The sequence below is a fragment of the Tamandua tetradactyla genome, chromosome 17, assembly GCF_023851605.1.
Source record: "Tamandua tetradactyla isolate mTamTet1 chromosome 17, mTamTet1.pri, whole genome shotgun sequence".
NCBI lineage: Eukaryota > Metazoa > Chordata > Mammalia > Pilosa > Myrmecophagidae > Tamandua > Tamandua tetradactyla.
This window is the reverse complement of record NC_135343.1, coordinates 66,881,113-66,905,848: the sequence shown is the minus strand read 5'-3', so window position 1 is coordinate 66,905,848 and position 24,736 is coordinate 66,881,113. Positions and strand designations below refer to the sequence as shown.

General features: G+C 39.0%; 1 pseudogene across 1 annotated transcript in view; it reads left to right on the top strand.

Moving 5' to 3' along the window:
* Positions 1–24,736, top strand: part of LOC143661341 (phosphatidylinositide phosphatase SAC2 pseudogene) — a 68,000-nt pseudogene that overhangs the window by 29,455 nt on the left and 13,809 nt on the right. Inside the window, exons 3-5 of the transcript XR_013164516.1 lie at positions 3,945–4,080; positions 4,283–4,358; positions 6,060–6,138. The product of XR_013164516.1 is annotated as a phosphatidylinositide phosphatase SAC2 pseudogene (transcript). The remainder of the gene's footprint in view (positions 1–3,944; positions 4,081–4,282; positions 4,359–6,059; positions 6,139–24,736) is intronic.

The window sequence follows — 24,736 nt, the reverse complement described above, 5'->3', positions numbered from 1 at the left end:
ATACTGGGCAATGTCACTTGTCATGGTCAGTAGCCAATGGACTGGCCACCTGGATGCCTAAATGGGCATCAGAAAATGGGTAAATAGCAGATAAAGAAATATGGGGAAAGTCTTTGTGGCAAGATATTTGGGACATGGTTCAAAGAACAACTGTTACTATTTACCATATAAAAGTTCACTGTTCTCCTATTTCTATAGAGTGGAAATTTAATCAAATAGCTTATCATCTGTCCTATCTAGGGAGTGTCAAAACTGGTGAAACAATGTCATCATTTGAAGAACTACTGGGTATTGCAAAATGGGCCCATCAAAACACAGGTCATTTGGGAGAGCAGGCTAACTATGGGTGGGGCAGCAAATAATATTAGATACTGGCATAGGAATACAACTTCCTCCTGGACAGTTTAGGTTAAGTGTAGAACAATCAGGATTAGTTACCAAAGGAGTACAAATCTTGGGAGGAGTTATTGATAATGATTATGAAGGAGAAACTAAAATAATATTTAAGAATGGGTGTCCATCTAATTTGTTGATCCAGGAGGTAGGACAATTAGTACAGATGTTGGCCCTCTCATATTTAAAATCAAAAATTACAGAAGGTAAGCCCTCACCATTGATTACTTTAAGAGGTTAAGTGGTGTTTGAAGCCCCAGACAAGTTAGTTCCTGGAGCTAAGGTTTGGATTAAATGACTACCTACTTATATACCCAAAGCTGTCAAGGTTATAGCCCAAAGAAAAGAAAACGTTATAACCATAATGTACTTGGGAGATGAAAAAAATTATTTTGTGTTTGCTAATGATTACTATCTTTGTGAATCTTAGATTTGTTGCCTACTATTGTGTTGTCTGCACATCTGAGGTTTGCTCACAGGGATACGCAGCATCAGCATGATCAAGTTCAGAATCAATTGATGAATGATGACATACATATTTGGAATCATTTTTTCCCCAGTCCAGAAAATCATTGGATTTTTCTATGTGCTCACACAATTATCTGCAAACCAGAATAGTGTTCAGAACAATTAACTCATATTAAGATAACCCATGCATCTGTTAGGTGTTAATATCTTATTTTACCACTGTGGAAAAATCATTGTTCTGGACTCCCACCTTTTCTGGTCATCAGATTGACTTGGAAAGTGTCATTCGTGACTTAGCTACATGCTCAAAGACAAGGCAAAGATTTGTGGTGGACAATGGAGTCACCTGTATGAGCCCTGCTCGTTGCAACATACTATCAACTTGTGCTCATGGACTGTTATGCCACCTTATGATTGATTTACTGAAATTTATCCACAATATGTATGTGTAACTGCTATTAATGTTAATTTTACAGTGCTGAATCAATTGACAATCAAATATCCCTTTATTAGATGTTCAACTAATGTTTCCCACATGCCATGGCATGGAAAAATGTAAATAATTATTCCAATAATATGCTTTATATTAATGACTTTATGGGATTGTTATCCTTATAGTTCTATGAAAAAATTAAGAGCTAAAATTCCTGTTGCTTTAACCTATCATACTCAAGTGAATGTTGGAATTCCATACCTTGTTTGTTTTTTCCTGTTATGTCTGAAATGAAAGTTTTTGGTTGTCTTTGGTGATGAAAAAGCCCAAATGATGAGAGTGTCAAAAAAGATTTCTTTAGTAACCAGACAATCCTAGGATCAAATAATGTGGGATATTTTTAGTGAGAATTGTCTGCTTAGTGCACTGTTAAGAGGCTCTATCTTATTTCCCTTTGTTAGCATAAGAAACAGCTTTCTTAGCATAAGTAATCTCATAGAACACCTTCAAACCCACAGTAAATCACTGGGTAGAGACCACCTGGCACTAGAAGGCCTGAGAAACTAAGATAAAGAAGATGTTAACCGGAAACAGAAAGTTCAGTGGGGGCTGTGACTCCTCTGGGGAGTTGGCTCCTCCCCCAGGGATCTGTGTGGCACCTTTGGAATGGGCTGTTTGTTTACTTCTTAGGAGAATTGGCCCCTTTCTCAAGAACAGAAGTAAAACATCTGGTACTTTAAAATCATATGTGTGTGCACGTAGCCTGTTTAAAGGGGACCGTGGTTGCCAGCCTGTTTGAAGTCCCACCCAGGAGATGTGGCTCCGCCTTGGACTGTGTGACCAAATGGGACTCTGACTAGCTGTTAACAAGGGACTTCTTAGCCTGTGTGCTCAGATGTGGTTTCCCCCAATTTGCTGAGCTTTTCTTTCACTCTATGTTCCTATCTTTCTGATTCAATTTTCTCATTTATGTATACTTAAGTATGTCTAATAACTCTAATCAAATGATTATATATTTCTAATTACTCTTATTAATTATATTTGCTGCAGTAAAGCAGTTATTAGAATATATCATGGTGAGTTATTTAATTGAGCCATGAGCTTGGGAATTTTGGGAGCCTAGCAGAACAGTCACAAGAGTCTATTCTGGTGACTGGAGAGAGCAGAGTGGAGAGAAGACACACCTGTGTTACATAGACTATCATAGACTGATTCTCTGGGTGCACTTCTTGCCAGACTGTCAGGCCCCTATGCAACCCAAACAATGGAGATAATCCTTTTAATTTCTCTTGCTGCTTTCAAGATCCTCTCTTTCTCTTTGACCTCTGACATTCTAACTAGTAAGTGTCTTGGAGAACGCCTATTTGGGTCTAATCTCTTTGGGGTGCGCTGCACTTCTTGGATCTGTAATTTTAGGTCTTTCATAAGAGTTGGGAAATTTTCAGTGAAAATTTCTTCCATTAGTTTTTCTCCTCCTTTTCCCTTCTCTTCTCCTTCTGGGACACCCACAACACGTATATTTGTGCGGTTCATATTGTCCTTGAGTTCCCTGATACCCTGTTCAAATTTTTCCATTCTTTTCCCGATAGTTTCTGTTTGTTTTTGGAATTCAGATGTTCCATCCTCCAAATCACTAATTCTATCTTCTGTCTCTTTGAATCTATCATTGTAGGTATCCATTGTTTTTTCTATCTTTTCTACTTTGTCCTTCACTTCCATAAGTTCTGTGATTTGTTTTTTCAGTTTTTCTATTTCTTATGTTCAGCCCATGTCTTCTTCATGTCCTCCCTCAATTTATCGATTTCGTTTTTGAAGAGGTTTTCCATTTCTGTTCGTATATTTAGCATTAGTTGTCTCAGCTCCTGTATCTCATTTGAACTATTGGTTTGTTCCTTTGACTGGGCCATATTTTCAATTATTTGAGCGTGATCCGTTATCTTCTGTTGGCATCTGCGCATTTAGACAGATTTCCCTGGGTATTGGATCCAAAAGTTTGGAAGATTTTTCTGTGAAATCTCTGGGTTCTGTTTTTCTTATCCTGCCCAGTAGGTGGCGCTCGTGGCACACGTTTGTCTGCGGGTCCCACCAGTAAAAGGTGCTGTGGGACCTTAAACTTTGGAAAACTCTCGCCGTTCTGGGGGTTCGCTAGCCGAAGCGGCTTGAGCCGGCCCGGGGTCCGAACGCAGGGAGGGTTGCTGGTCGCCGCAGCCAGGGAAAGAGCCCGTCCGAATTTCCTAGTCAGCCCTGGGCAACAAGCGTGGTGGGAGGGCGCCAGCGGCAGCGGCCCGCCCGAGAGTGCACGTTCCCCGGGAGTCACGGGTTTGGAAGGGGCCTCCCCCACCCGTCACCGTTCTCCGCGGCCTGGGGGTTTCCGATCCAATTCTCTTAGTTGGTCTGGGGGCTGCGCGTGGTGTGGGCGCCAGCCGCCTTGGTTTCAGGGGACCGCCTCTCCAATTCTCCCAGCCGGCCCGGGAAGGGGGAAGGGAATAACTCCGGCCGCTTGCCACCCCGCCCGGTAAGGCCCGCGCGCCTCGGCGATCTCACCCGAGCTGCTTCTCTCAGCCAGCCAGCCGTTCCAGGATGGGGTACGCTGTCTTTTTTATCTCTGTTGTGGCTTTGGGCGCTTTCTGTATCGTTTCTACTCCCCTAGTAGGTGTCCTGGAGAAGAAACTAAGATCCGCGCGTCTTACTAAGCCGCCATCTTCCAGGAAGTTAACATCAATCCTTTTAATTTCACATGAAGAAATTGAGACTCGGAGAAGAAGAGGTATATCAACATTCCCAAGGTGAGTCAGACTCTTAATCTAGTTCCTCTCTTGAGCCTGCTTAGATTCAAGCCCAGGTGAAAGGTGAAATAGGTAATTAGTCTGCTTTCTCCATCATCAGAAGTTTGGGCTCTAAGCTCTACAATACAGATGACATAAGGGAAACCATTGGAGATAGGATAATAATTTCTAAAAACCCTGACCTCCTCTTTCTCCTCGCCAGAAATAGGACCGGAGCAGAGCACAAATCATTGATGTCAGAGATGTTCCTGAATCTTCTGGGGCTTGTGTGACCATAAGTAAGTTTCCTCCTCTGGTCCTTAGACTCCCAATAAATGAAGGTATTTATCTTAAAATGCTGCAAGAATGCCATGAAATGATATCTATAATTATGTTCATAGCATATTTATTCATTGCCCCAAACTGGAAACCATCCAGTTTTTTATCAGTAGGAGACTATACAAACAACTGATGGTAATATTTTCATTTGAAAACTGCCAAGTTTAAAACGAACTAAGTACTAATATATACAACATTCTTATACTGTGTGAGAAAAGCCTGTCCCAACAGAGTTCATAAAGTATTACTTCCTAAATTTGAACTCCTAAAACCTGAAATACTTACTCATTTGGGGGAAAAAGTCAGAACACTGGCTGGCTTTGTAGGAACATAGGTTGGATTAACTAGGTAGGGATTGTCATGAGAGCAAATTATGGAGTGAAGGTTGATGGTCTATAACTTGATAGGGTTTAGATTACATAGGTGTAAAACTCATAACTTAAGTTTGTTAAAACTCATAACTTAAAATGTGTATTTCATTGTATGTAAATATTAAGTGAAAGAAATAAACTAAAAATATTGAACTCTAAAGGAATTCCTTCGGAATTATTTAGGGAAAAGTTTACTGATGTCTGTAACTTTCCTTGAAAGTTGATCAACGGGGATGTGATTAAGCAAGGACATTCAAACATAAATGGTTGACTATCTGTCATGGGCTATATTGTTAACTGTAAAACTCTTTCAGCTTTCAAATATTCTTAAAAAGTTTTCATGACTACGGGTTGGACAACCAAATTTTTGTGTGTCCCTTCCTATATTTATTTGTAGAAGTCCTTATGCAACAACATGAAGTTTCAGGATAACTGAATCTATTCAGAATAACTGAGTCTTGAATCTATCACAAGATAAATGGGCAAAGAATTTATTTATTTAAATGTATGGCCGAACAGTATTGGAACATTCCCAATGATTCTAGAGTCATTTGGGGACTGCAAGGAAACCCCCTGCCCTCACTGTTCACTGTCGGCCCCCTTACACAAGTCAGAGGTGCCCCAGAGCACAGGGACATGAAATGAGTGTGCCTGGTTAGGCTAATTGTTAGTACTACAGGAGAAAAGAGACTCTGCTGTTTACTGCCCAATGAAGAACCATTACTGTGTACTCACGTGTTTCTTCACCTGTGTTGGTGGAAAAGAAATGCACCAATTAAGGGTGAGCATACCTTCCTCCCTGGCCTCCTTTTGCAGATCCAGAACCTGTGATGATGATTTTTGTTAGAACTCTCATGAAAAGCATATTCCCTTTTGATTTGCACCAAAAAGGTGTAGCGAACGTGTGTTACATTCCAGCTTCTTCAGGTGTTCATCAGCTCCTTCCCATGTTACCTTTCCTTTACACCTTTGTGACTGAAGTTGCATATATAATTTCCAACACTGTTGAATTAGTCTGAGAAATATCTGGCATTTGCACCTTCTGTGGTTTTCTCTTGCTACACTGATTTCTGTCTGCAGAATACATGGCACGGTGCACTCTCTCACAATCCTGCTTCTCTTCTGAGCAGAATGGGACTTTCTGGGATCCCCATACTATTTATTAGGGGCACTGTAGTCTTGATATTGCCTATTCTAGTGATGTTTTCTGTTGTCACTGCTGTAAGCATATGAATTTTGACATTTCCTTCCTGACCTCAATAGCGTTCAGCTTGGCATTTCTTTCTTTAGCTGCCCCGAGAGTAGAGAACGTGGACATGGACTGGAAGCAGGAGTCATGAGTCTGTGCCTAAGGCCCAGAAGAGACATGGTAAGATTGGCCTTCTCAGCAAGCCAGTGTTTAGGGCTAAAAGAAGGAGGGACCAGGAGAAGGAGCAGGAGCAACGAATTCTTCTATCTGTGCCCAGACTCCGCGGTCTACATCAGAGACTTGGTCTCAGGCTTTTAACTCTGCCTTCACCTGCCTGGCTAATCCCTGCCTAAGGTTTGGGGTGCATCAAAATGGGACCCCTGTGACTTTGCTCTTGGCCACAAACCATGTGACTTTCCTGTCTGATTCCATGCCTGGAAGGTCTTGTCCACCAAGAGTACTACTCCCTCCTCCATCTCACTCACACTCATCCCTGTCTAGTAAGGAGATACCCAGTTTGTAGGTGAAGGTATTGGGCATCAGCATCACATTGCCATTTAGAAGGAAGGCAGATCTCCAACCCAGTGTTTCTAGCTCAGGGCACAAGGATAAGGAGGAGTCTCCTAAGTTCATCAGAGGGGCTACTTAAGCACAAATGGTTGTAGCCCCTCCCTTCCTCCGATGCCTGTATTCCACCCCTCTGAAGCCATGTCCCATGTCCATAGACTGTGGTTTCTATGGGGACAGTTAACAAACCTCAGCAAAACCTGTCTATGCTTTCTTTATTGTCCCCCTGTGCTTGTGTGCTAGTTTGCTAGCTGCCAGAATGCAATATACCAGAAATGGAATGGCTTTCAAAAGCGGGAATTTAATAAGTTGCTAGTTTACAGTTTTAAGGCTGAGAAAATGTCCCAATTAAACCATCTAAAGCATCCAGGGAAAGATATCTTGGTTCAAGAAGGCTGAAGAAGTTCAGGGTTTCTCTCTCGACTGGAAGGGCGCATAGCGATCACAGTCACAGTTTCTCTCTCAGCTAGAAGGGCACTTGGCAAGCATGGCATCATCTGTGAGCTTTCTCCTGGCTTCCAGTTTCATGAAGCTCCCCAGGAGGCGTTTTCCTTCTTCATCTCCAAAGGTCGCTGGCTCGTGGACTCTGCTTCTCATGGCTATGTTGTTCTGCTCTACTCTCTCTGAATATCTTTCTTCTCCAAGATGTTTTCTCTTTATAGGACTCCAGAAACTTATCAAGACCCACCCAAATGGGTGGAGACATGCCATCACCTAATCCAGTTTAACAACCACTCTTGATTAAATCACGTCTTCAGGGAGATGATCTGATTACAGTTTCAAACAAACAGTATTGAATAGGGATTATTCTGCCTTTATGAAATGGGATTTAGATTAAAACATGGCTTTTCTAAGGGACATACATCCTTTCAAACCAGCACAACATGGCAAATGTTTCTTCTTCTTTTCTTTATTCAGTAATTTGAGGAATTACTAGGCCAAGATCTAGAAAAAGATAGAAATCCAGAACTGTTAGTCAGTATTCAGGGTTGCCTATGCTGTATGTTTATATGGTTAAAAAGAAAGCCTAGATCTAAGCATTGTATTTGACAAAATACAAGGTCAACAAGAGCAAAAATTTGGTAATCCATCAACTAATTTTCATTGTGACTGTGATAGACTGCTCTCTGTGTATATATGTAAAACAAAAGTAAAATAGTTCATTAAAGCGCAAGCTTCATATCAAATAAACTTGTTTCTGGATTGCGATGTCCTCAGGGCTTGGAAGAAGCAAACTTAATTCTTCTCTGGAGGAGAATAGCAGCAATCTAGGCCCCACATCGTTTCTACACTTTTGAAATGTAATGTCCAACACATAATTACAAACTGAGCAGGTAAAGAAAGAAACAATAAAATATGAGTGAGAAGCAATGAAATTATACCTTGGGAACTCTAGATGCTGGCGTTATAGATGGAGAATGTAAAATAAAGATAACACTATCTTCAAAGTCATAAAAGAGAAACTTTAAAAGTTTCACAGTGACAGAGCTATATTTGAGGAATTAAATTCTCACAACTGTCCAAAATTAATGAAATATCACTCCAAAACAGATATAAAATGACCAAAAAGGTGTGATAATGTGAAGATGCTCCACTTCATTAGTTATTAAAGAAATTAAAATCACAATGAGTTTTTTTTGGGGGGTGCATGGTCTGGGAGTCTAACTCGGGTGTCCCATATGGAAGGTGAGCATTCTAACCACTAAACTATCCATGCACCCAATAACAATGAGATATTTTTGCCAAGCAAAAATTTAAAATAAACATGGAACTGTACAATTCATATAGTGAAACCTAGTGTAATCTATGAGCTATAGTTAATAGTGCAATTATCATAAAATTTTGACGAGTTGTAGCAAAATTGCCCCATCCACAAAAATGTGAATAATAGGGAAAACTGTGTTGGGGGGCTCAGTATATGGGAACTCTGTGCTTTTTACATGATTTTTCTATTAACCTAAAATGCCCTAATTAAAGAATGAAAAAAATTGACATCAAGATATGTTTTTTGCTTTTTTGTAATTTCTTATGAACAATTAACACTAGAGGTCCAAGACAGTACAATAAGGCAACACAAAAGAAATAAAATGTTTAATTGTCATTATTCATAGCTGATAGGACTGTCTCCACAGAAAAATTTTAAAATCATAGAAAATATTGTTAGAGTTTAGCATATATATAAAATTTAAAAATCAATTGCTTATCTGTAGTTCATCTTCAAACAGACCTTTTCACAGTTGTTTGATGAAATCCAAGGACACTAATAAAGAAAATATTAGAATACTGGTGGGCTAAACAAGGGGGGAAAGCCCATTATTATAAACTGGACAGAGTATATCACAACGAGTGTGTCTGCAGATAGTCTGGATTTAGTGTTTTATCATGAACAGACCAAATGGTCCTAATTCCTTGCTAGATTGTTTAGCTGAAACGTGACTCAATGATTCCTTAAAGGAATTCTGGAAGAACTTATTAGGTAGTAACTTGTCAGGCTTTCCAAACTATGGACATTGTGGAGAACAAGTCAACCTATCACTGAAGTCCTGAAAAAGTCATTGTAAAGGGTGGAATAGGGTTTGGAACCAATGACGGTTGTATAACCGTGATAGCATTGTATTGCTGTTACACATGTATGTGGAGATGCCAAGTAACAGTGCTAAGAGGCAACACTCATTGAACACATACTCTGGTGCCAGACACTCTTCCAAGTGTTATTCATTTCATAAGGTACTTGCTCTGCGTGATCACCATGTGAGGAATGTATTACTATGTGCTGGTTTGAAAGGATGTATGGACCCTAGAAAAGCCATGTTTTCATCTAAATCCTATCTCACAAAGGCAGAATAATCCCTATTCAATGCTGTATATTTGAAACTGTAATCAGATCATCCCCATGGAGATGTGATTTAATCAAGTGTGGTCATTAAACTGGATTAGGTGATGACATGTCTCCACCTGTTTGAGTGGGTCTTGATAAGTTTCTGGAGTCCTATAAAAGAGGAAATATTTTGGAGAATGAAAGCAATTCGGGGAGAACAGAGAATGCTGCAGCACCACGAAGCAGAGAGTCCACGAGCCAGCGACCTTTGGAGATAAAGAAGGAAAACGCTTCCCGGGGAGCTCATGAAACAAGAAGCCAGGAGAGAAAGCTAGCAGATGATGCTGTGTTCGCCATATGCCCTTCCAGATGAGAGAGAAGCCCTGACTGTGTTCACCAGTCAGACTCTTTCCAGATAAAAGAGAAACCCTGAACTTCATCAGCCTTCTTGAACCAAGGTATTTTTCCCTGGATACCTTTGAGTGGACATTTTTATAGACTTGCTTTAATTGGACATTTTCTCGGCCTTAGAACTGTAAACTAGCAACTTATTAAATGCCCCCTTTTAAAAGCCATTCTGAGTCTGGTATGTTGCATACTGACAGCTAACAAACTAGAACATACTATAATTCACATTTTACAGAAGAAGAAGCTGAGACAGAAAGTTAGGCAGACAATCGATTATATGAGTTTGAACCTGAGAGGAGCTGGTATAACTAGAGGTGTAAACTTAGATGTCATCAGCTAGAGACAGCTGTGAGCTTAATGAGACAACCTTGACAGAGGTGTCAACAGACAGGAAGACTGAACACTGGGCCCTCAGAGTGCTCTGATATTTAGAAGTCTGTTGGAAAAACTGGAGTTGTAGAATGCCATAGCCTGGATCAGGGATATTTAGTCAATGAGAGTAGAAAGTAACAATTTATGCCCTTTCTTTAACAATTCACAGATGTGCTAATTCATCATAATGCTAAAATTGCCACCCTGGGTCTCTTCTTTTCCAAAATTAGAAGAAGAAAATGTATCTATTATGCAGCTTTCATATATTCATTGTGTACTTACTTTAGAAATTACTGCAGGGTAGTGTTTGAGCTGGAGTAGACTATTTTTTTGCTTCAATGACTTTGTGCATTGAAACTCACAGCCACAACAAGGGCTTTCAGAACTTGCAAATGATGCAGTATGATTGGTCGAAACAGTGGTGTCTCTCAATGTTAAGGATAGAACATTTCATTTGCAGTCAATCTTATTTTTTCTATCACTTCATGCATAAGTTCTTTTCTCATTTTAATTAATTCTGCTTTGTACTTGGAATAGTGTCAATTCATGTATTCCTATTTTCACAGATGTAATAAATAAAGAAGCTGTGTGTTCTAGTTTGCTTGCTGCTGGAATGCAATATAGCAGAAATGGAACAGCTTTTAAAAAGGGAAATGTAATAAATTGCTAGTTTACAGTTCTAAGGCTGAGAAAATGTCCCAATTAAAACAAGTCTATACAAATGTCCAATCTAAGGCACCCAGGGAAAGACATCTTGGTTCAAGAAGGCCAATGAAGTTCAGGGTTTCTCTCTCAACTGGAAGGGCACATAGCAAACACAGAGTTTCTCTCTCATCTGGAAAGGCACGTGGTGAACATGGTCAGGGTTCTTCTCTCATCTGGAAGGGCACATGGCAGACACGGCGTCATCTGCTTCCTTCTTCTCCTGGCTTCCTGTTTCATGAAGCTCCCCAGGAGACATTTTCCTTCTTCATCTCGAAAGGTCACTGGCTGGTGGACTCTGCTTCTCGTGGCTGTGTTGCTCTGCTCTACTCTCTCTGAATCTCTTTCATTCTCCAAAATGTTTCCTCTTTTGTAGGGCTTCAGAAACTAATCAAGACCTACCCAAATGGATGGAGACACGCCTCTACCTAATCCAGTTTAACAACCACTCTTGATTAAATCACATCTCCAGGGAGATGATCTGATTACAGTTTCAAGCATACAATGCTGAATAGGGATTAGAAGAAACGACTGCCTTTACAAAATGGGATTAGGATTAAAACATAGCTTTTCTAGGGTACACACATCATTTCAAACCAGCGCACTGTAAAGTTAAGAATTCTAAAAATTTTATTTGTATCTATGTGTGTATATGTGTGTGTGTGCGTGTGTATGCATTTCATTATTCAACAAATATTTTTGGGCATTTCATAGGTGCCAGTCACAGTGTATGCATCAGTTGTACACTGAAAAACAGAATAGGCAAGGTTTTGTCCTTATAGAACTCCCATTATGTAGAGAAGAGAGAAGATAAACATAAAAAAATCACACATAAAATAGGGAGGGATATGAGTTATTATAGCAACTTTCTAGGTTTTCTGTCTCAACCTAAACATCTTCTCTTTAGGGTGACACCAGAATAAGCAGTTATTTGTTTCATTTTATTGTTTTTTATCCTCAGCCTTGTTGGTTTTTAATTCTGAATATAATTTTGTAGCTGTAAACAGAATGCAATATAGCCAAAGCAATTTCTGCTTGTGGGAACATGAACGATGCTTGCTGCGGAGGTGTGAGAAACTAAGTAGTATTTTCAGTGACTTCCAAGGGAAGGTGAAATCATGGAGACATCATGAGGCATCAAAGGGGAGTTACTCCCTCCCCATCTGCTCTTTGCATTCTTCCTTGTAGATTATAACAAAACTGAAACTTCTCTTTTTACATCTTGCAACTTTCATAAGAACCAACTGAACTTTTTCTTGATGGCCTTTTGAAAATGCATGGCAAGATCATTTATTTAAACTTAAAATGCATGTCAAAGTTTCCTCTATTTTTCACCTTTTGTTACCTAATTCAGGAGGTACTTGAGCTCTGCAAGGAACTGCTCAACAGGTCTGTTTCAAACTCAGATCACTGAAGTGGTCACACTGAGTGCACTGGAAGCCAAGGGGACAGTGGGTTGGAGGGGGAAAGGAGAGTCCTAGTTATTGGGAAGGGATGTAGACCCTGCTTAATGACGCAGTCATGGAGTAGGTGGCAACAATGCACAGGGAAATGGTGGACCTAAGGAGGCAAATCCCCTAATGGTGCTCCTGGCTTTGTCCTGCTGCTTGTGCTCAAGCAGTGCATGGAAGCAGCAGAGCCAATGCTTTAGAAAAACCACACAGGCTTGGACAAGCAGTGTGTTGAGGTTCTTCTCCAATTCCCTGGCACTTCATTATATCCTGGAGATAACTGCAGGACTATAGACACTGGGATACCTTATGAAGAAATAATGCTGTTTTCCACCATTTGATAAACAGGTACCTCCAATATGAAGTTTCATTTGTTTAAGGAAATGTGAATAAATTTCTTTTTTTAAAACATAATTTTATGAACACATCTACATTTAAAATTCTTACCATTAATTCATCCATGAAGTCAACAAGAATATACTGTATAAGACCACACATCAGATGGCTATGCCAGATACTCTTGAAAATGGCATGACCAGAAGTTCTCTTGAAGTTTGTGAAGATCATATCCAAGTTAAAAAATACTGTAGTTATCTCCTGCTATATAGCAAATGTACCTCAAATATAGAGGTTTAAAACAGCAATCATTTACTCTCCTCATAATTTTTCAGATTGGCAATTTGAGGTTCTTTTGGTCTGATACAGTCTTTGCTGCTCTCAAGCAGCCTTGCTTACATTTGGCCATCCACTGCCAGGAAGCTGGTGACCAGGTGGTCTAAAATCATCTCAACTGCAAAAGCTCTATTCTTTCTCTACAATGGTCTTTATCATCAAGCCAGCCACTCAGAGAACGTAGCCCCATACCATGTAAACAATAGACTCTAATTATAGTATAATTATAAAAAATGTTATTTCATGAATTATTATAACAAATTATTATAACGTAATAAATAAAGAAGCTGTGTGTTCTAGTTTGCTAGCTGCTGGAATGCAATACACCAGAAATGGAACGGCTTTTAAAAAGGGGGATTTAATAAGTTGCCAGTTTAATGCAAGAGATGAATAATAGGGTGCTGTATGGAAAAGCCAAAGGTAACTGGCAGTGGTTCTGAATGAACATTTTGTGACCTGGACTGTAGAAATATATGTCAACCAGTGTCAAATGAGAGGTTTAATAAAGAGCAACAGCCCATCACAGTCAATTATCAATCCCTGCACCCAAATCTTTCTACCCTAAAACATGGCTACTTCTTTGGGGGCAGGCAAAAGTTTCAATTCATTTTTATTATGAATTATCTATCTGCCCACCACCAGCCCCCCACTTCAGTCACTGCCATGCTCTTTCATGTTGCCATGTTTAGGTTCAAATTGGGTGCCCGAAACCGAGCTATGTCAATGATGATGTCACTCACTGGCTACCAGGACACTTAGTGCTCACTCAGATGCAAACTGCTGTTCCATGAGGCTGGCAATATGAGCTCGTCCTGTGGGAGAGTAAATCTGTCTACCAACTGATGGATATTCAGAACTAAATCAGAGTCCCAAACTTGGGAGATGTTGGGACATGATCTGGAACTAAGAGGATGAATAAAAATCCTTCAGAGACCAATCTTGGTTCACATTCAGCCAGACAAGATGAAACAGTTATCTGGGACGATGAGGACTTTATCTAACCCTGTAGGTAAGGATGGAAGGAAAATTTTCTGATTGATGGGACCTGGGCTCTGAGGGGTTTGATTTCTCCTGGATCAGACTTCAACTGATTTCTCTTGGACCTGATTTCCTGTGGGCCAAAGGTAAGAAAATAAAGGGTTTGGAGTGAAGGTATGAAGTTCACTGAGGCTTTTGAAAAAGTAGTTCCTATCATTTAGGAGACAATTCACATATTAATGCATAAATGAAAGAAAATGAATGAGCAAACACAAGCATTCTACTTTGAGAAGAGGGATTTTCCAGAATAGGAATAAACAAGTTACCCATTGATCATTTCTGTAATCCGAACTGCTTTTAGTGGATGGAAAGGGACAAACTAAGTGGACCACTTCGGGAGGGGGTGTAGGCTGGGAAAGAGTGGTTAGGGGGATTTGTGCTTCATATTTGTTTTATTTTCTAATTATATTGAATGCATCTTTTGAAGTATTAAAATAAAATTAATCAGGAATGCAATTTCTATACATGCCTGTTATATCTAGTTCATTTATCATATTTATTTTTTCTGACCTCATTGATCCTCTGTTTAGATGTTCTATCTACTGAAAAAAGTAGCATGTTCAAGCCTCCCACTATTACTGTGGAGACATCTATTAGTCCCTTCAGTTTGGCCAGTGTGTACCTCCTGTACTTTGAGGCACCTCGATAAGGTGCATAACTATTTCTGATTATTGCCTTCATTCTTGGATTTTGTTCTCGTGAAACTTATCCCCACAAAGGATAGGCTAAATTCTCTTAAAATTAGGCCTAGGAATCACCCCAGAGAGCCTCTTTTGTTGCTCAGATATGGCCTCTCTCTCTCTCAGCCAACATGACAAGCGAACTCATTGCCCTCCCCTCTCTATGTGGGACATAACTCCCAGGGGTGTGGACCTCCCTAGCAACGTGGGGCAGAAAACCTAGAATGAACTGGGACTTAGCATCAAGCGATTGAGAAAACCTCGACTGAAAGGGGGAAGAGAGAAATGAGAAAGTAGTGTCAGTGACTGAGAGATTTCAAACAGAGTTCAAGAGGTTATCCTGGAAGTTATTCTTATGCATTATATAGATATTCCTTTTTTAGTTTATGGTGTATTTGAGTGGCTGAAAGGAAGTACCTGAAACTGTAGAGCTGTGTCCCAGTAGCCATGGTTTTTGGATTGTATAATGATATAGATTTCTTATTGCGACTGTGTGATTGTGCAAACCTTGTGTCTGATGCTCCTTTTATCTAGGGTATGGACAGGTGAGTAAAAAATACAGATAAAAAATGAACAAATAATAGCGTGAACAAAAGTTAAAATAATTTGAGTAAATTGAAGAAAAAAAAAAAAACTATAGCCCGATTTGAGCTGTGGCTCTCTGGGCTTGTCTGGGTGCATGAGGCAAAGCTGTTCAGAGACTCAGCTGGAAATGGGGTCACAACCCAGAGTGAGAGGGTACAAGCGTCTGGGATGGTTTTGTGGAACGTTTTAAGTTGTCCACAGGAAGTCTCAAAAATTCTTTGAAAGGGAAACTTGATAAAAAAGCAAGACTCCTAGTCAGGCAGAATGTCAATTTAGACTATAGTAACTGGGTATTAATCAGGAAGGCTGGAGAACCAGAAGATATTTGGTTTGGAGCAGCTAACATAAATTAGTACTTCCTGCCGGGTAGGCACTGTGCTTAGAGCTTTATAGACATTCTCTTGTTGAATCCTCACAATAATCTATGGGATCCTTAATGCTATTATCCCCACTTTATAGTGGGAAACTGAGGCTTAGAGATGAACTCACTCAGGATTATAACTAGTAAAATGTAGAAGTGGGTTTCAAAACTCCAGTTTTGACTCCACAGCCCTTGCTTTAAAACACCACCAAAAAATACTATTCTGCAAAACAACAGATCCTGCTGTTAAAAGGCAAGGTTTTGTACAGTTCACTGCAATTAGGTATTCTGAATAATCAGAAAATCCAAGAAAAGCCTATTTAAATAATAAATTGTTCAAATTGTTAATCAAATCATGCCCTCCTCTCCTAAATATCGTCTAAGTGAAATACTTTTTGGCTTAGTCGGCAGGATGTCGTTTCTTTTTAAGACTGAAACAGTTGATAGAGCCTCCTCGACTTCTGTTCATGAGACAGTTCCAGGATGGGAAGAATTATCATTTGAAAGTTTAGGTGGAGAGTGGCCTACAGAGTCTGGATTGCGTGAAAATTAGGATTCGAAACTGTGTAATTTTGAGCCGCTAGATGTCACTAATGTTCTGCAAACTCTAATGAAGCCAAAAGGAAAGGAGCCTGTTTAGCCCTTAGGGGATTGTTCCTACTCACTGCATACAAAAAAGCAATTCAAGCCTGAGATAAACTAGCTTAGGAGCAAGTCCAGTTGGAAAAAGAATTAGAAAGCCTGCAGTGACTAATGTCCATGCTACAGTGTCAGATATATATTCTTAGTGACCAAATACAGATTTATCAATCAGTAGCAAAAGACAGTCGTACAAGTGACACAATACAAATATTGGGAATGGAAATGAAAGGTGAATGTGGAGAAACAACATCTCGCCTTCGCTAGTGCCTGCCCTGATTGGGATCCTGGGGTGGGAATGTTTGGGAGGATGATTCAGCTGAAAGTGAGGAAGAAAGAGAACAGTTAGATTGGCCAACCCTTTTCACCCAGGCTCACCCATCAAGTTAGAACAACAGGGAGATCAATCCATCAGGAAAGATGTCACAGAAGATTTTACTCAGCAGGAAATTAATATTATGGCTCTAAATACAAAAAAGCCTGGAGAGCTGCCCATCACATGGCCAGCCCAAATGCAGTGGAAGTTACAACTAATTGATTACATCAGTAATCAGATTTCTTTGTCCATCTCCACTCCCACCCCTTGACATCTGGAGAAATGCCCTCTAAATGGAGTGCAAGTTACTCAGTATATTGATGACATTGCTGCAAGGAGAACATGAGGAAGAAGTGAATTGCGTTTTAAATAGATCAATGTGTTTTCTTTTTAAAGGAAAGGGGGTTAAAAATTAAACCTTCCAAAATTCATGGACCAGGCTGAGAGAGTTTAGATAAAGTTGAGAGGGTACTCTGGAGGTCACTCTTACTCATGCTTCAGTTAGACATTGCTACTTATCATAACTTGCCAAACCCCAACCAAAATCACTCCTGCCAATCCTAAAGAATACCTAGGGCATTACATAAGATTCTACAAAAGTTCCATGTCCTAGGTTAACTCTCCAAAACCTACAACCTCCAGATGGGTCCCTGGACCAGATAAGTCCTGAAATGCAGAGGGGCCGGCCTTTCCAGAATATCCACCTATCCCATATAATCAACAGTTTCTTCCAGCATTGAAAAGTTTGAATGGGTTATGCCCTTAAAGAGTGGGTGAAAGATCAAAGATGATGGTGGAGTTATACAGAGAAGGTCGAGTTTAATAAATGAGTATGAGTGCTGAATCATTATACGGATATTTCTTTTAACCTCCAGTAACTTAGAGCAGCCAGAAATAAAAACATAAAATTGTGGAATTGTAACCCATATCAAACTCCGAAACCTGATCTACAACTAATTATTGGGATGTTCTTTGAAATTTATTGCTTTTATGTATATATATTATTTAAAGAGAAGGAGGAGTATAATAGAGAAGACAGGATTTAACAATGAGTATGACTGCTGAATCATATTGATATTTCCGTTGGTCTCCAGTTTCTTGGAGCAGCTAGAAGAATAAACAAAAATACGCAGAACTGTAACCCATACCAAACTTTAAAATCTATTCTATAACTACTTGTTAAAATATACTTGGAAATATATTGCTCTTTTGTATATAAGTTATATTTCACAATTTAAAAAAAAAGTTAAAAAAAAATTTAGGGACCAGCTAGAATAGTGAGATTTTTAAGCATTATTTAGAATAAGGAACAGCAAGGGATTTTACTAAAGCTAAGCAAAAAATCATTAAATTTGGAGTGCTTCAGACTGAAAAGCAGGCTCAGGAATTTATTGGATTATTTAGATATTGGAGGAACCATATTTCTCATTGAGGTCAAATTGTTAGTCCCTTTGAAAGTTATTCATAAGAAACACGCCTCTGAATGGGAACCAGAACAGGTTACTGCATTTAATCAAGCAAACACTGCTATTCAAACTACAGAGAATTTATGGCCAGTGAGGGATGGTCTGTTGGAATCACATGTTACTGTGAATGGTGATTATGCTAATGGGAGTGGCTATGTTGCATGAAGAAGTAATGGAAAAAAAAAAAACAGGATGCAGGGACAAAAAAAAAAAAAAACATGGAATCTCCTGTTAAGTCTTTTAAATGTGGGATTCCTTATGATGGGTTAACTCTTGAACAGTAAGAGCACACATGGTTTACTGATGGGCCTGCCAAATATATCTTAGCATTCAGGCATTAGAAAGCAGTTGCATTTAATCTCCAATGCCATTTAACCTTAGCCACCACCAAAGAGGGAAACAAAAAAGTGAATATATTGAATTGTACACAGTTTTCAGAGCTATTCAACACAAAAATACTGGACAGTGTCACTTATATACAAATTCATGGTCAGTAGCCAATGGGCTGGCTACCTGGATGCCTAAATGGGCATCAGAGAGCTGGTTAATAGCAAATAAAGAAATATGAGCAAAGTCTTCGTAGCAAGATATTTCAGATATGGTTCAAAGAATAACTATTACTGTTTACTCTGTAGATACTCACTGTTCTCCTATTTCTACAGAGTGGGAATTTAATCACATAGCTGGTCTTCTGGCCTCGTAAGGAGGGTTGAACCCAGTGAGAACACTTTATCATCTGAAGAGCTACTGGGTATTGCCTAATGGGCCCATCAAAAAGCAGGTCATTTGGGAGAGCAGGCTAATTACAAGTGGGCACAAGATTGAAGTATTCCTATCACTCTGGATTTAGTGAAAGCTATATTAAAACATTAAATGTCCTGTATGCCAACATCAACAAAAGTGGTCTATTCTGCAACAAATGACTGGACATTTAGCAAGGGCAAATTTGACAAATTGATTATATTGGACCCCTGCCATCCTCTAAAAGGATGTAGTTATGTCTGTACTGTAGTTGGCACCTTTTCTGGATATTTAATTGACTGTCCATATAAAAATGCTACTCAACGAAATACAATTAAAGCCTTAGAAATTCTCAGCTTATACTATGGTAGCCCTTTACAAATGCACAGTGATAATGCTACCCATTTTAAAGGTAAGTTAATTAATAATATAGAATGCAACAATTAATAATATAGAATGAATTTATCATATCCCATACTACCCACAAGCAGCTGGGTTAATTGAAAGAATGAATGGTTTATTTAAAGAACAATGGATGAAATTAGATTCACTATCCAAGTGGAAAGACCTGTTGTTCAGTGCTTTAAAATATTTAATAATTGACCCATCGCTAATTCAACCACTCCCTTAATGCAAATGATTATTCCTTACCTGCAAATAGCAAATGCTCATATTTGTGCATATATTGGAAACTTAGTCCTAAAGCCCATGGCTCCTTTATAGCATTCCCGAGGCTGTTGGTTTAGATTTATTCACTATTGAAGAAGCACTGGTAAATGCCAGCAAGCTTAAAATCTTGTGTATGGGTATTGGAATTCAGTTTCCTCTGGGACATTCGATTAATTGTTAGATAGTCTGGGTTGGCATTAAAAAGAGTACAAATTCTAGGTAGAGAAATTTACAGTGATTATGAAAGAGAATTGAAATTATTTTTTAAAATACTGGAGAACAAGATCTCCTCATACAGGAAGGAGATTGAATTGCTCAAATGCTTATATTGCCCTCTAATAAAATTTAAATTATGCAGGAGGAACCTCCTCAGCTAATCACGCAATGGGGAGCAGCAGGCTTTGGCTCAACACACAATATGATCCCTGATGCAAAACTATGAGTAAACAAAGCTGCTCATTTTATTCCAAAAGCAGCAGAAATAGTCATACAAGGAATTAACAACACTTTAGGAATTACCTATTCTGGAGATGAATAAGTTTATTTCATTCCAACTAACCGGTGTTGTTTACGTGAATAATAGATATTACTCCCTGTGTTACGGATGTCAGGCATGGCAAACACTCTTCTGGGCTGGCTCTACTCCGCATCTGAAGTTTACAACCAGTCAAAGTGCTGGACATGTATTCTCTTTCCAGAATGAACTGAATCCAGTTTGGCTTGGACTGTTAAACCTGCTGATGCAACAGAATGGACTGGTCTGCGATTCTGGAACAGTATAGAGTTAAACAAACATCGTGGTTGTTTTACCCCTTAAGTATCTTCTTACCCCTTTTACAGCTATTATAATGATTAGAGAACTTGACTCTCTTAGCAGACATACAGCAGCTACATTAAATGAAACAAAAACTGGATTATTATTACTCTCACAGGAAACTACCCAAATAAAAATAGTACTTTTACAAAATAGGATGGGTTTAGATATCTTAAGGGCAGCACAAGGAGGAATATGTGCTCTCTTACATACTTAATGTTGTATACATATTCCAGATAATTAAAAAAAATAGTACTCAATGAAATATTTACAGCATCACATAAAAACAATTGAAACTCTAGGGATGGATCCCATTAAGTCATGGTTTAATAATTTAAGTCTATCTTGGAGAATGGGATTAATGAATATATTTTCAATAATAACAATAATTGTGATAATCATTGTTCTTGCTATTTTAGCATATTGTTGCTGTTCCTATTTCCCCTTTTAAGTTTATGTGAACCTGCTGTCTCTGTTAAACTGATTTCTTACGCATAGCCTCATTAATTTGAAGTCTATTGATGCTATGTTCACTCTCTCTTTCTTTAACGTTATGTTTCAGTCTAAAGGCCAAATGGAAGGGAAATAAATGTAGAAGTGAGACTGAATCATAACCCAGGCAGGAAACTGCACGTGAGCACTGATCTTACAGGTAAACAATGTTATCTCTGACAAAGCACAGATGCAAATGGATAATTAGACCTCTTGGCCCAGGTCCTAGTTAAAGATAAGCTACAGACATCATGAAGCCCTCACAGGGAGGGTGGCTCCCTCCTCTGGGGTGCTTCATGATGCATTAATCAGTAAGAAGACCATGTGCCTGTAACCAGGAACTAGCCCCTCCTGAGTATGTGCACAAGAGCACTCCACCTCCAGGAATAGCCTGTGTAAATATTGGTCCCTGCCCAGGCAGACTTTGGAAGTCTCAGTCAAGAGGGGACACTCTGTCTGGGACCCTGTGGACCAACTGGGTCTCTGATCGGCTGAAGTCCAGGACTTCCCCAGCCAGAAGTATCAGATGTGGGGCTTTCCCCAGTTTGGTGAGAATCTCCCTCCCCCTCCCCCTCCTACTCCCTCTTCCCTTCCCTCTCCTCCTCCCTCTCTCCCTTCCCCTCCCCCTCCTGCTGGTGCATGCACTTTTACTTTTACAGTCTGCTGGCCAGGTTTAAAAGTGTCTTATGATTGCTTGTTCATTATACTTATTTATGTCGATGCATGCATTGTTTTATGTAGTCATTTTGAATTAATAATCAGAAAATCCAAGAAAAGCCTTTTTAAATAATCAATAAATTGTTCAAATTGTTAATGAAATCATGCCTTCCACTCCTAAATATTGCCTACATGAAACAAAATACCCTTCATATTCTGTAGAATCTGCTGTTTCTCTGTGTATTCTTTCAAACTCTTCTTCATGCTCTCCTGAGCGTCTATTTAATATCCTTTATCTCTTTAACCAGCTCATTGAAATTATTTAGCTTTGTTTGAACATCTTTGATTAGCTATTCCAAATTATGTTTCTCTTGGTCTTTTTAATTTAATCATTTAGCTTGGCTATACCTTCTTTTTTCTTGGTGTGCCTAGTAATTTTTTGCCAGTTTCTGGGGACTTGATTATCCTGATAAGATAATTTTGAAATTTGATTTCCCTTTCTTGTCTATGATTTTTTTGTTGCTTCGGTTCTCAGACATGGCTGGTCAGTATCACAACCAAAGCCAGAGCCACAATCCCATGCAAGGGTCCAGGCCCCTTCCAAAAGTCTCTAGAGAAAGGATGAGCAAAACAGCTTCTCAGACCACACTTTCTCAGCCGTCCCAACAGATGGCACTCTTCAGCATCCTATTCCACATAGTCTTACAAAGAAAAGTAAGTTATTTTTTAGCCCTCTGACCCCTCTGCTTCTATGGTGGGTGAGGATAACACCGCCACACAGCTGTGGGCACCTGTCCAAAATGGGCTAAATCTATGGAACCCCGCTGTCCTATTTTACTGACCAATAGTTGGGTCATGACTATCCCATGCCCCCCTCTTTTCCTGAGCAGAGGGCCTCCATTTCTCTCTCAGACCTCTGCAGCCTGCTGAGTAGAAAGCAGATGCACCCAAAACTGCCAGCCTTGGATGTGGGGGATGGGTACCAGGCTCCTTGTGGAACTCAGTCTCTCAGCACATTCTCTCTGTTTGTGAAAATAACGTAGGTACAGGAACCCGATCTCACATATGAAAAGGTTCTAGACTGCAGGACCAAGAGATTTAACATTCCTACCCAAGTTAGACCATGACTGTACCATGTCTCACCAGCAGGAAAGAACCGGACTGACCCACAGTTGCTAGCCTTTATATATAGAGAACCTTGCATCCCCAAACAGCAGGATATCTATTCTGCTCAAGTGCCCACCATGGATCATTCTCCAGGACAGACCACATGCTGGGGCACATACAGGTCTCAATGAATTTTTAAAAGATTGAAATTATACAAGCACTTTCTCTGATCATAATGGAATGAAACTGGAAATCACTGACAACCAGAGAAGCAGAAATTTTACAAATGTATGGAGGTTGAACAACGTGTTTTATACAATCAGTGGGGCAAAGAAGAAACTGCACGATAAATTAGTAAATATTTCAAAATGAGTTAAAACAAGAACACAACATATAGAAACTTATGGGATGCATCAAAGGCAATGCTGAGAGGGGTATTTATAACCCTAAATGACTACAATAAGAAAGAAGAAAGCACTTAAACCAGAGACCTAACTGAACAATTGGAGAACTAGAGAAGAAAGAGCTAACTGATCCCAAAGCAAGCAGGCAGAAGGAAAGAAATAAGAAAGATTAGAGGGGGAATAATTGAAAAGGAGGACAAAAAATAGAGAGAAACAATGACACCAAAAGTTGCCTCTTTGAGATCAATAAAATCTCAAAGCTAGACTGAGAAAGAATAAAAGAGAAGATGCAAATAAACAATGCCAGGAATGAGAAGGGGGTCATTATAACAGACCTTGAAGAAATAAAGAAATATCGTAAGGGCATACTATAAACAACTGTACACCAATAAACTAGACAATGCTGATGAGATGGACAATTTCCCAAAACATATGGAAAAACTGGCACTGATTTGAGAAGAAAATAGAAGTACTCAGTCAACCATTCCCAAGTAAAAAGATTGAATCAGTCATCAAAAATCTTCCAGTGAAGAAAAGACCAAGACTCAATGGTTGCACCAAAAACATTTTACCAAGAATTCCAAGATTAAAATTGATATCATTCCTGCTCAAACTCTTCCAAAACATTTGAGAAAGAGGGATTAGCTATTAAAAGCATTCAGATCAGAATGGAAGAAGTAAAACTTTCACTATTTGCAGACTACATCATCCTATGTTTAGGAAATAAAAAAAAAAACTATGACAAAGCTACTTGAGCTAATAAAGGAGTTCACCAAAGTGATAGGATACAAGATAAACATGCTAAAATAAGTAGCATTCCTATAATCTAGCAATGATCCATCCAAGGAGGTAATCAATAAAAACTTCCATTTACAATAGCAACTAAAAGAATTAACTATCTTGGAAAAAAAACTTAACCAAGGATGTAAAGGATCTGTACACAAAGCTACAAAGCATGCTAAAAGAAATTAAAGATCCATATAAATGGAAAGATATCCCATGTCCATAGATTGTAATGCTAAATGTCATCAAGATGTCAGTTCTATCCAAATTGATCTACTGATTCAATGCAATACCAATCAAAATCCCAATAGCCTACTTTGCAGAAATGGAAAAGATAATTATCAAATTTGAAAAGGTAATAGGCCTAGAATAGTCAAAAGCATGTTGAAAAAGGATAATGAAGAGCAAGGACTCACTTCCTCTCTTAAACACATATTATAAAGTGACAATGGTCAAAACAGTATACTGCTTGCATAAAGGTAGACATATCATCATTGGAACTCAACTGAAAACTGAGAAATAGACCCTCAAATCAATGATCAGATTATTTTTGACAAGGCTCCCAAATCCACCCAACTGTGAAAGTATCCTGTCTTCAATAAATTGTGCTGGAAGAGCTCAGTATCTATATCCAAAAGAATGAAAGCTGTCCACTTTCTTATACCCTAGACAAAAGCTAATTCAAAATTGATCAAAGACCTAAATATAAAGGCCAGTACTAAAGCATTTTTTAATATAGGGAAATAGCTTCAAATCCAGTTATGAGGTAGTTTCTTAGACCTTATACAAAAGCACAAGCAATGGAAGAAAAATTATATAAATGGGACCTTCTCAAAAGTGAATACTTCAGTGCTTCAAAGGACTTTGTCAAAAGGGTGAAAAGGCATCCAACTCAATATGAGAAAAAATTATGAAATGCATATCTGATAAGGATTTGAATTCCAGATTATATAAAGAAATCCTACAACTCAACAATAAAAAGGCAACCCAATGTAAAATGGGCAAAAGATATGAGTAAACAATTTTCCAAAGAGGA